The sequence below is a fragment of the Narcine bancroftii genome, chromosome 3, assembly GCF_036971445.1.
Source record: "Narcine bancroftii isolate sNarBan1 chromosome 3, sNarBan1.hap1, whole genome shotgun sequence".
Taxonomy (NCBI): domain Eukaryota; kingdom Metazoa; phylum Chordata; class Chondrichthyes; order Torpediniformes; family Narcinidae; genus Narcine; species Narcine bancroftii.
Window position 1 is genome coordinate 287,829,188 of NC_091471.1, and position 12,930 is coordinate 287,842,117.

Genomic DNA, 12,930 nt, shown 5'->3' on the forward strand with positions numbered 1-12,930 from the left:
TCTCATTGTTTAAGATGGTATTTCTTTTTAACAAAATCATAGCCTGACCTCCAAGGGTATGATTTCAGCTTTAATTATTTGGGAAAGATGTGGGGGGTCACAGCAGGGAGACCCATCATTTACACCTACAACAGCACTTTTAAAAAAAGATCCTTGATGAACTAAATTGATTGGTGAAGGGAGAGATGAGCACCACGGCCGCGGGGGGAGGGGTACTTTAAGAGTGAAGGTAGGTGGGGGCACTGGAGACCCTCAGTGTGGTGGTGGGGGGGGTGAAGGGGAGATAGTTGGCATCGAGGAGGCGAGGCTGCTCACTCTATTGGTTTACTGCCGCTTGCTTTGAAAAGGGAACGGGCAGCTGAGGAAGTAGGACCCTGGTTCTCGGAGGGAGGGCACAAGACCGCTTTAAGAGGGGGGGGGGGGGGGGTGGGAGGGCCTGGTGGAACCAGGAAGGGAGTGAGTTACATACGGGCTATTGGCAGATAGTAACAGTGAGAGGGTGGGAGGGAGTCAGTGAGTGTGTGTGGGTGACACATCTAACCTGGGCCTGAACACGATCAGACTCGAGACCACCAGGTACCTGCTCAACCTTCGCTTCTACTTTCCCAAACCGCCAGAACGGCTCGGAGTCAAGGTAAAAATGCCGTGTGGAGCGTGTGGTTATGCGGAACCCGGCGCACCGGCCGGCTTCTCGCTACCTCCTGTATTACTGTACATTGGCTTACGTTTCGCCCCCCGACTGACCGAGGGAGGGAGGGGGGGGGAGGGAAAGCGCGCAAGCGCCGCGTCATGCTTGCCGGGAGCTGTAGTCCCCGTCCTCCCGCCCGGTTGCCTGGCAGCCGGGACCTGGGAACTGCAACTCCCACAATCCAATGCGCTGCAAAGGAGGGGAGCGGGGATTCGACGCGAGGCCGCCGAACCCCACCCCTCCCGCGCGCCGTGGACGTGACGGATGGGCGCGCCGGCCAACGAGGAGTCGGACGCGGGCTCAAGGAGGCGGGACGAGTCAGCGATGCAAGTTAGGTTGAATCAGCAAGAGAGGCCGAGGGCCTGCACAAGACCCTGAGGTGGGGGCCTGGTCTGCTCTCGAAACGCAAGTTCCTCTTCCTTCATGCGTTAAATGGCGATCATTTTATTTGCTTTTTATGGTGGTAGAGAACTAGTGGTTAACCGAGGTGCTGTCTGGGCCACTTTCTGCCTTCAGTTGGGCAGCAATTTTAATGCAAGTCGAAAGAGCAAGAGGCTTCAGATTCTTTCTCAACCGCCCCCATGAGGCTCGCTCGACCTTCTCGGGCCCACGGTCACGGCGGCGGCCAAGCCTCATCACTGGGCCCTGTGGGTGCAGGCCTTGCCCTTGTGAGGCAAGGTGACATCTCGGGGAGCGGGTCACTTCCATTCCAAAATTAAAGATATTTAAACATGAGCTGGCCGGTGTGGGGTCTCCCTCGCTGACACTGGCCGGTGTGGGGCCTCCCTCGCTGACACTGGCCGGTGTGGGGCCTCCCTCGCTGACACTGGCCGGTGTGGGGCCTCCCTCGCTGACACTGGCCGGTGTGGGGCCTCCCTCGCTGACACTGGCCGGTGTGGGGCCTCCCTCGCTGACACTGGCCGGTGTGGGGCCTCCCTCGCTGACACTGGCCGGTGTGGGGCCTCCCTCGCTGACACTGGCCGGTGTGGGGCCTCCCTCGCTGACACTGGCCGGTGTGGGGCCTCCCTCGCTGACACTGGCCGGTGTGGGGCCTCCCTCGCTGACACTGGCCGGTGTGGGGCCTCCCTCGCTGACACTGGCCGGTGTGGGGCCTCCCTCGCTGACACTGGCCGGAGTGGGGCCTCCCTCGCTGACACTGGCCGGGGTGGGGCCTCCCTCGCTGACACTGGCCGGGGTGGGGCCTCCCTCGCTGACACTGGCCGGGGTGGGGCCTCCCTCGCTGACACTGGCCGGGGTGGGGCCTCCCTCGCTGACACTGGCCGGGGTGGGGCCTCCCTCGCTGACACTGGCCGGGGTGGGGCCTCCCTCGCTGACACTGGCCGGGGTGGGGCCTCCCTCGCTGACACTGGCCGGGGTGGGGCCTCCCTCGCTGACACTGGCCGGGGTGGGGCCTCCCTCGCTGACACTGGCCGGGGTGGGGCCTCCCTCGCTGACACTGGCCGGGGTGGGGCCTCCCTCGCTGACACTGGCCGGGGTGGGGCCTCCCTCGCTGACACTGGCCGGGGTGGGGCCTCCCTCGCTGACACTGGCCGGGGTGGGGCCTCCCTCGCTGACACTGGCCGGGGTGGGGCCTCCCTCGCTGACACTGGCCGGGGTGGGGCCTCCCTCGCTGACACTGGCCGGGGTGGGGCCTCCCTCGCTGACACTGGCCGGGGTGGGGCCTCCCTCGCTGACACTGGCCGGGGTGGGGCCTCCCTCGCTGACACTGGCCGGGGTGGGGCCTCCCTCGCTGACACTGGCCGGGGTGGGGCCTCCCTCGCTGACACTGGCCGGGGTGGGGCCTCCCTCGCTGACACTGGCCGGGGTGGGGCCTCCCTCGCTGACACTGGCCGGGGTGGGGCCTCCCTCGCTGACACTGGCCGGGGTGGGGCCTCCCTCGCTGACACTGGCCGGGGTGGGGCCTCCCTCGCTGACACTGGCCGGGGTGGGGCCTCCCTCGCTGACACTGGCCGGGGTGGGGCCTCCCTCGCTGACACTGGCCGGGGTGGGGCCTCCCTCGCTGACACTGGCCGGGGTGGGGCCTCCCTCGCTGACACTGGCCGGGGTGGGGCCTCCCTCGCTGACACTGGCCGGGGTGGGGCCTCCCTCGCTGACACTGGAACCTTGTACAATGTTCCCTGAATGTTAAAGAATTACAGGTGCATGGTTGCTGCAGGCTGCAGAGGGAACCTTTTTTTTCCCCATCCCCCCCCCCACTTTTTTTTTTGATGGCTGGCTTCCTGGTTTGATGTTGAAATTGGGCTGGTATGGTTTGCTGAATTGAGTGTTTTACATGAACATGTTTCTGAAGGATTGAACAGCAACAAAAATAAACTTTGGATACAAGAGACTTGTTCTGTACAAAACTCAAGAGAGAGTGTAAAGCTGACTGGGATTAAAATAATCTGGGTTTTGAAAATGAATAAATATCTTCAAACTTGTTGTGATTTAGAAACCGTATCTGAATTAATCTTGCTGTTGGTGTTGTGGACATTTGTTAGCAGTTCAAAGGATTTAAAACTTTTGGGAAGGAAGGGCACACAATTTCTAGTTTTAGATTATACTTTCTTTTAAAATAGTTTTTGGATGTATAAACAGTGAAATACAAGTTAGAGTTGGAATTTCACATCTGCTGAAGAAACAATAGTCATGTGAAAGAAAATGCCTTCTTTTGAAATGTTGGTCTAATAAAGTGCAAAACTAAACACTATACATGGTACCATATTTTGATCTCTGGGTATCTATCAACAGGAATGCCTAGGCATTCCTAGAATGAGACCTAAATTTGTATCTTTGTTTACAGAGATGATTGGAATAAATTTTAGATTCTTATTAAATAAATGAAGGATTTTGGAAATGATTGAAGATGTTTAAAACATTTGGACTAAAATGAAAACCTAACTTTTAAGCAGGTGAGCCTTCTAGAATGACCAAATCCCTGTCCCTTTAAGAATGGATGACAACCAGGTCAATTCAAATAGTACATTCATAGTTTAATCTTCCAGAATTTCAAGTAAAGTCAAATATAAGTGTATGTAGAACACAAATAGTGTTTGTATTCTCGTGTGGGGGAGGGGGTAAATATGCTTATCTGAATACCAGTTAACCCCTTTTTCACTGGCCTCTCCTGGGAATTTATTGGGGCAGGGTTCAATGGAAAAGAAACTGTCCAAATGCCAGCGTCAAATGACGTCATTTGATGGCGGGGATTAACTGCCGATCTCTGGGGGATGAGTGTGCTCAGTGGAAAAGTAATTAATGTCCCAGTTAAGTGTGGCCCAGTGGAAATGGCACAAGGGGCTTCCTATCCTGGGACACTACACAACCAATTAACTGGGATGCCAGTGGAAAAGGGGGTTAATGTTACAGCTACCAATTTTCTGGGACACAAAACCGTGAGACACTCGACGTATCTTGTTCAAGGTAGTATGATTATAAATCCTATATGAGTTTTTTTTTCCTCTCAACTGGTTGCTACATGAATCTGCAGTGCAACAGGACAACTTTACAATGTATTTTATTTGGGTTTAAAACTTCAAATTCTCTTTACTGAGCCAGAATACTTTGCTGGAATGAAACTTGGATTGTACTTACACTCGTGTATGTCTTTGAAATGGTTGTTGTTTTAAAATATTTAACATCCTCACCCCATAGTGCACTTGCCCCAAGTTTGCTGAAGTCACTTCCCTCAATGACCTGTCAAACCAGCGTTTCATGTTAATAGATCTAATTTTAATTCTCTTAGCAACACTGCTTATTTCTTCCCCCCACCTCCTTCCCAAATATCCTCCATGACATCATCAGTAAAACCTAATTGCAGTTGTCAGATCTCTGTTGAAACATTAAATTGAAAGATGATCTATACTTTCAGCATTCATCATAGTAAACTCGGCCAGAACTGTGGTTCAATTGGGGAGGAGGGGGTGAAACTGACAGCATCCTGTTTGCTTGCGATAGCTGCATGACCTTTGGCCTTGACTCCCTGACAGAAAGTGGCTTCCTGCTATATTTCTGTCAATAACTAGGCATCTTCTGTGATTAAAATATTCCACGACTGCTGATTGGGATACTGCTGCTGGCAATGTTAACGGGGAGCACTGACCATTCAGGATAAAACTCTGCTGCTTCAGCTGTTGTCAGTCTTGAATGAAGTTGAGCTCTGATAAATGGCAAGTAGATTTTTCTTGTTTTTCAAAAAAAAAACACGTTCCACCGAGTTCGAGGCTTGCAATCTGTTTTGTGGCCTTTGACCAGCTGAGAACTTTTAGTTTAATGACGCGCCCAAACCCACCCACAGATACAGAGATTGATACTTGCAAGGCTTTAGCATTACTGTGATGCAGTCAGCAGGGAGAATTGGAAGGATCTGCTGTATTGCAATCGAGGGGGATCTTTGAAGGGAAAAACCTTTCCACAAGACTGCGTACATTTTACTATTTCAATCATCTGGTGGGTTTGCACAGCTCGCTAATTTAGAAGTGGACTGCAGTAACAGGCTTCCTGATATTTTGTATGAATGGTAAAATATTATTTCTTTTAATGATTACTTCATTATAGTGACATACACATCAGAATCAATATTATTGCCATTGTATTTAGAAGAAAAAGTTTTTTTTTAAATTAAAGATAAAATAAATGTTGTCAATAAGGCTTAGAAACTGTTGCACAAAGTTGGATACAATGCTAAGCACAGATTTATTGCTTTTTTTTTTAGACAGGCAGCATGGTATAAGGCCTTTTCTGCCCATGCCACCCAATTACCCCAAATTGACCTACAACCCCTGGTATGTTTTCAATGGTAGGAGGAAACTGGAGCACCAAGTGGAAATCAATGCAGACATGGGGAGAACATACAAACTCCTTACAGACATTATGGGATTTGCACCCTGGTCCAAATCATTGGTGCTCTAACAGCGTTGTGCTATCCGTGCTGCCCCATAAGGATGCAGCATGGTAACAGACTCTTCTAGCCCGTGTCTCTGTGCCATCTAAATACACCGATTAACCTACAAACACCTTGCGTTTGGAGGGTGGGAGGAAACCCACACAGAACAGAGAAAGTACAAACTCCTTAGAGACAATGGCAGATTAGAATCTGGGTTGCTGGCACGGTAATAGCGTTATGCTAACCAAGCTTACCAGCAGTAAAATCCATTTGGACAAAATCTGGTGTTTGTAAATCTTGATTCTATATAATTTCACACACACAGGTCATATAAGACTCCTCAAAATCCCTCACTGACATTCTATGTTCACAGAGTTCCTCTTTATGGAGTAAAACACATATGTCAAACTCAGGACCGTGGGCCAAATTTGGCCCGTGATATAATTATATTTGGCCCGCAAGATCATATCAAATATGTATTAGAGCTGGCCCGCTGGCCGCCGCACCAGTATAGCGCATGCACAGCTAATACTGCAAATCCCAGAATGCTTTGCAAATGCGTTGGCGTCAGCCCGCTAATCGCCCCTACCTCCTCTCTTTACTTTCATTAGTATCTGCGACCTGTCGCCTAACTCGCGTGTAATAAACCCCTTACGAAAAATGGCCAAACCAAAGACAGAAAACAGGACCTTTCAAGACAGGTGGGAGGCAAACTCTGACCCCAGACTTTGATGAACTTGCATCTAAGAAGAGATGCCAAGTATCTGGTTTAGACCCAGGTGCATCAGAGTAAATCACAGTGTAGCAAGCTAAGCTTGGATTCATATTTTCTTTGGTTAACTTTGGACTGTTCATAGTTGAAAGATTGGATTTTCATTGAAGCAAGTTGTTATTTTTTACTTGTTGGCTTGTGAAAAAAAATACATTTTAAAGGAGCTTAAAGGCTATAGAGAAATATTATTGAATATTTTATTTCTCATTTGTTAATGCTTCTTCTGGAAAGAGTTTAACCAAAACTATTATTAAAGATTTATTTTAATAAGAAAAAGTTTAACATTACATATGTTGAAAGAACAGAAAACATGCAGATGTTGTTGAAAATTTTCAATAAATATTTAGTTTGGCCCACGACTTAGTCCAAGTTTTTAATTTTGGCCCTCTGTGAATTTGAGTTTGACACCCCTGGAGTAAAACAATTTGGTATCAAAGGAGTGTTGTCAAACAACAAACTTATAAGGGCAGGTAACCCAAAGTATGGTCAAAGAGGTTAGTTCTAAGTGGCATCCTAATAGAAGAAATGAATGTAGAGCATTCTGAGAACCATTTCCAGAGTGTTAGTCCTGAACCAATGAAAATTTTGATGAGGAAATTGAGATTGCATAAAATTACAGAGCCTGATTTAAAATTGAATAATTCAGAAGAAGGCATGTTATTTGGCATTGCTGAAAAGAATTCTTCCAAGTTTTTACATTCATAAGTATATTTCTTGGAATATCCAAAAATGCATCACTTACAACAAATTATTGTTGTACATGTGACCTATTAACACCTGAATATATGCTGCCATATTTCATAAATGATCAAAGTCTGATCTAATTCTTGTTCTTAACTTGGAATAAGTGTAAACATTTTTTTTGATAGCTGAATTCTACAGAGGTCCCTGTGTATTCAGAATCTATCTCCAGGGTTAATCTCCCTCTCCAAGTTGAAGAAGAAAATGTCATCATGAAGTCAATCAAAACATCAGCTCTCCTGGACATCATTAGTAGAATTTTGGATTAGCTGCTACTTAAACTTTCAGTCTGATAATAATTTGAGAAGGCTAGGGGAAAAAATCTTGAGGAAAGTATATCCCAACAACCAGAATTTGCTAATTAGATTGAAACAAGAAACTCAGCACATGCTGTAATTGAATAATGCACAAAAGTGCCAGAGAATCATAGCAGGTCCTGCAGCATTTGAAAGGGCAAAGATGCATAACCCACATTTTGGGTTTGAGCCCTTTGTCAAGGTATGAGCAAAAAGCAGGCAGGTGTCTGGATTTAAAAAAAAAAGGTGGGAAAGAGCACAGGACCACAGGCAAAAAGAAGTCAGGGGAATGATAGAAGACAAAAATGATGGGAAGTGATCTGTGGAGGGGATAGCTCTCAGAATGGAGAGGGGGGGGAAGCTGGAGAAAAGGGATGGAGGGAAGAGGGAAAGATAGGAGAGGGGCCCATTTATCCTTTGGTCAACCCTACCACCTGCAGGTAGTACAGGATATGGAACAGCCAGGAAATGCCTGACTCTGCAGCCCATCTTTGTCCACCTATACCCTTCCTCTCGATACCCTTCCTCTCGATACCCTTCCTCTCGATACCCTTCCTCTCGATACCCTTCCTCTCGATACCCTTCCTCTCGATACCCCTCCTCTCGATACCCCTCCTCTCGATACCCCTCCTCTCGATACCCCTCCTCTCGATACCCCTCCTCTCGATACCCCTCCTCTCGATACCCCTCCTCTCGATACCCCTCCTCTCGATACCCCTCCTCTCGATACCCCTCCTCTCGATACCCCTCCTCTCGATACCCCTCCTCTCGATACCCCTCCTCTCGATACCCCTCCTCTCGATACCCCTCCTCTCGATACCCCTCCTCTCGATACCCCTCCTCTCGATACCCCTCCTCTCGATACCCCTCCTCTCGATACCCCTCCTCTCGATACCCCTCCTCTCGATACCCCTCCTCTCGATACCCCTCCTCTCGATACCCCTCCTCTCGATACCCCTCCATCTTTTTACTCAGGCACCTGTTTGCTTTTGCCTCATACCTTGACCAAACATTGGCTGTATATGTTTGCCTCCAATGGGCACTGCAGGACCTGCTGAGTTTCTACAGCACTTTTGGGTATTAACAACAATCGCAACACCTGTAGACTTGTTTTGGCTACTCCTCTGCAAAATCTCCCTAAGGAATCCCAACCCTGAAGAAGTTGTCCTCCCTTTGAGGGGAGTTCTGTGAGACTCTCCCTTACTGCTCCCAATCTGAGCTCCACGCTGCTCTCAAGCTCTACAACAATGTTCACCCAGCTATGTGCCCTTCCTGGCAACTTGCCTCTGCAACGATCTTGTGCAATGTGGATTCCATCATTTTTATTTAGTCATAGAGATACAACGCGGGCGACATGGTTGGGATAGCGGTTAATACTATGCCTTTACAGTGGCAGCGATTGGGACTTGACCAATCGAATCTTGTCCTGTCTGGAAAGAGTTTGTACATTCTCGTATGTGTGCGGTTTTTCTCTGGTGGCTCCAGTTTCCTCCCAAATTTCAAAACTTAGATTAAGGGGCGTAAATCGGGCGGCACGGACTCGTGGGCCAAAATGGCCTATTAATGTGCTATATGTCTAAATTATTTTAAAAAATGAAACATACAGGCTATTTGTCCACTACGTCCATGTTGACCACCCATTTAGACTTCTTGTTCAATAATTCCATTTTTTGTTATTCTCTCCACATTTCCCATCAACGTTCTGCAGATTCTACCACTTGCCTGCACACCACTGACACCAAGGTAAATTTGCAATGGATAATTAACATGTCAATCACAAATTTGCATATTTTATAGCATTTTCAATTTTGGGGCACATGAGCTTGAGACATAAGAGATATAAAGGTCAGGAAGATATTGAGTTTAGAGTAATAAAAGTTTGACTGAAAAAATAAGTTTCAAGAAGCTGAGGGAAGTGAGGTGGGCGTACCGGACCACAGGACAGAGTCATGTTTGCTAATGGTGGGGAGGAAACAAAGAAATGGATAGGACCAGACACCAAGCAGGCCTCTTGAGCCAACTCTGCTAGTCAATATGATGATGATTCATTATAACCTCAGCCATGTATTCTCGTCAACCCCCAGGAATATTAACCCCCTTGCTTATCAAGAACTAATTGTCTGTGGACCTTTGAATATTTTTCTGGCAATGAGCTGCTGGAAGAACTTAGTGGGTCAGGCAAGCATGGATGGTTAGAAATGGTCAGTCAACATTTTTGGTCTTACCGAGATTAACATGGGCATAATCTCTCATGTCCACTGTGTCAAAACCCTAAGCATCTGGTTTTCAATCAAGTCAAACCTATCTTATCTATCCTACCCTCATAAAATACTTGGTATCAGACTCCTAACTTTTTCTTCCCTGCTTCCAATGCATTAATAAAGAATCCTTACACTGCACAAAGTGGATCATGTATGGTGTCGCCAAAATCCTTTACAACTGAATTATTGTCTCTCATGTTTTGTATTCCTTTTCAATAAATAAGGTAATTGGTCAGAATCTTCTTCCAGTCAAATGCTAGAGGAGAAAGTTGAGGAGGTGGAGGAGATGGGGTGGGGAAAGTTTTTTTTTTCCACAGTGTTAAGTGCCGGGGTAGTAGTGAAAGCTGATGAGATAATATAAACAAGTGAATACGGAGGGGCATGAATCATGTGCAGGCTGCAGAGATTCAGATCAACCTTGGTATCGTGTGCAGCATAGACATCATGTTCCAAATAATTACATCCTGATGGCAATCCTTATAACTCTCACTATCTGTGTACTATCCTTTTGTGCATTGTGTTAGAACATTTGGACCCCTCTGCATCTCAGAGCTCTGCAATCATTCCTCATTTTAGATCATTACTTTTTCACCCAAAATGAATTATTTCAGATATTCCCATCTATTTGCCAGATCTTTGCCTGCCTGCTTAATCTATCTAAATCTCTTTGTTGCCCCATGTCATCTTCCCATCATTGTGTCCTCACTGTACATGGCAATCGTACCTTCAATTCCTTCATCCAATTAATTCTTAGAAATTGCAAAATGTTGACATGGCAGTGAACCCTTGCTGCTCCCAATCTGCGACAGACCATTTGTGACATCTTGCCAACTAATTATGTCTACTCTCTGTCAAAATCTTCTGTCATCATGTACTACCTCCTTTTATTTTGCAGTAATCTTCATTGTGACACCTAGCAAATGCTGTCAGGAAATTTTGAGTCTGATACATTCAAAGTTATTACTTCAAAGTACTCCTTCAGAAAACCTAATTACTTTGAATGTTTCTAAGTGTCCTATTTTTGCATGTTTAATTGTATCTCTTGCAGGGAAATGCTAACCAGCATGCTTCCCATTTTCCTCCCCTTTTAACAGCTGGGCAGCAGGCCTTCCAGCCCAAATGCACCCATGTGACTTTTTCCAAATAAAAGAATCGCATTTGCTTTCTTACAGACTAATTGAATCATCCTGCAATCTAGTAAATTTGGAAATTTAAAACCAAAACATCAATTGTATCAGTCACTAGACTCAAGAATGAAATTCACTTGGAACTGGGCACTTATCAGTCCATAGTTCCAACAATTTGTTCAGTATCGCTTCCCTGGTAATGTGATTTTCTGCGTGTATATTATTCATAGGCCTCGTAGCCATCGGGCACACAAAACTCAAAACGGTCAACCAGTTTACCTATCTCGGCTGCACCATTTCATCAGATGCAAGGATCGACAATGAGATAGACAACAGACTCGCCAAGGCAAATAGCGCCTTTGGAAGACTACACAAAAGAGTCTGGAAAAACAACCAACTGAAAAACCTCACAAAGATAAGCGTATACAGAGCCGTTGTCATACCCACACTCCTGTTCGGCTCCGAATCATAGGTCCTCTACCGGCACCACCTACGGCTCCTAGAACGCTTCCACCAGCGTTGTCTCCGCTCCATCCTCAACATCCATTGGAGCGCTCACACCCCTAACGTCGAGGTACTCGAGATGGCAGAGGTCGACAGCATCGAGTCCACGCTGATGAAGATCCAGCTGCGCTGGATGGGTCACGTCTCCAGAATGGAGGACCATCGCCTTCCCAAGATCGTGTTATATGGCGAGCTCTCCACTGGCCACCGTGACAGAGGTGCACCAAAGAAAAGGTACAAGGACTGCCTAAAGAAATCTCTTGGTGCCTGCCACATTGACCACCGCCAGTGGGCTGATAACGCCTCAAACCGTGCATCTTGGCGCCTCACAGTTTGGCGGGCAGCAGCCTCCTTTGAAGAAGACCGTAGAGCCCACCTCACTGACAAAAGGCAAAGGAGGAAAAACCCAACACCCAACCCCAACCAACCAATTTTCCCTTGCAACCGCTGCAATCGTGTCTGCCTGTCCCGCATCGGACTGGTCAGCCACAAACGAGCCTGCAGCTGACGTGGACTTTTTACCCCCTCCATAAATCTTCGTCCGCGAAGCCAAGCCAAAGAAAGATTATTCATAGGATGTTACCAAGTTTTGTGAATGCTAAAGATTTGCTGCAAATGACTGATGCCTTTGAAAGACAGCCAGCACACTGAGAGATCCATCACATCCCAGCCACACTCACTTCTCCCTCCTCCCATTGGGAGAAGGCTTAAGAGTGAAAACCTGCACCAATAGGCTTAAAGACATTTTCTTTTCCCAGAGTCATCAGGCTCCTGAATGAACCCCATCACATTGTTGGCCTTCCTTTTCATTGTAATCTTGCAATATAGGTCCTACACTCTGTACATTGTGCTCTTCATACAACTGTATGAATCTTGGAGGTGACTTATTAATCTGTTTGTAGACCCCTTCTTTCTACCAGATATCTTGTGACAAATAAATTTGAATTTAAACTTAAAATATCTGGTGTTTTCTAATTTTCCATTTATTAACCACTTTCTATAGGATCTGAATTATTTAACTATTTTTAAACATTTATAAAAACTCAAACTATTTATTTTTACTTTTCGAAATAGCTTTTCTCATACTCAACTTTTTAGCCCATTTATACTTATTCCACTTTACAAATTTGCAACAGGTCCGTCCAGTTGTATGTTCTTTTAATTTTATCTGTTAGTTTCACAACCAGTTCCCCCCCCCCCACCCTTTTCTTGGAATTAGTTATTGTAATACATTATTCTGAATGTTCTGAAAGATCCCCTTCAATGCCTGCCACTGCACCTTGCTTAACCAGTCTAGTAACTCAGTTTGCCAGTTCACCTTGGTTATCTCTGTTTTCCTGTTTGCCCTTGTGTTATTTAAAAAGTAGTCTTGGAACCATTCTTCTCTTCTGTAAACAATGCAAAGTTCGATCATAATGGGATTACTACTCCTGGGGTCCTTTCACTATGAGATAATTTTGTCATTGCATATTATTAAGTCTATGCTGTACTCCGGTTGCTTCATAATTTCTAATAAATTATTCCAAAATCTATGAGTTTATCTAGACCACCTTCAGCATCTGATCTTTCTTTTTCCATTCGATACATAGACATAGAACAATACAGCACAGGACAGGTCCTTTGGCCTTCAATCTTGTGCTGATCCCCATATAATCC

At 46.5% G+C, this 12,930-nt stretch overlaps 1 protein-coding gene across 7 annotated transcripts in view; it reads left to right on the plus strand.

Moving 5' to 3' along the window:
• Positions 1–477: 477 nt before the first annotated feature.
• LOC138758911 (zinc finger and BTB domain-containing protein 7A-like) overlaps positions 478–12,930 on the plus strand; it is a 167,689-nt gene continuing 155,236 nt past the window's right edge. For 2 of the 7 annotated variants that reach the window (XM_069928509.1, XM_069928507.1), the window contains exon 1: positions 479–634. The gene's annotated coding sequence lies outside the window, so the exon portion shown is untranslated. Of the gene's footprint in view, positions 635–829; positions 1,068–3,491; positions 3,601–9,090; positions 9,126–12,930 lie in introns of those variants that run through there. The other 5 variants (XM_069928508.1, XM_069928510.1, XM_069928512.1 and 2 more) reach the window with 5 other exon arrangements.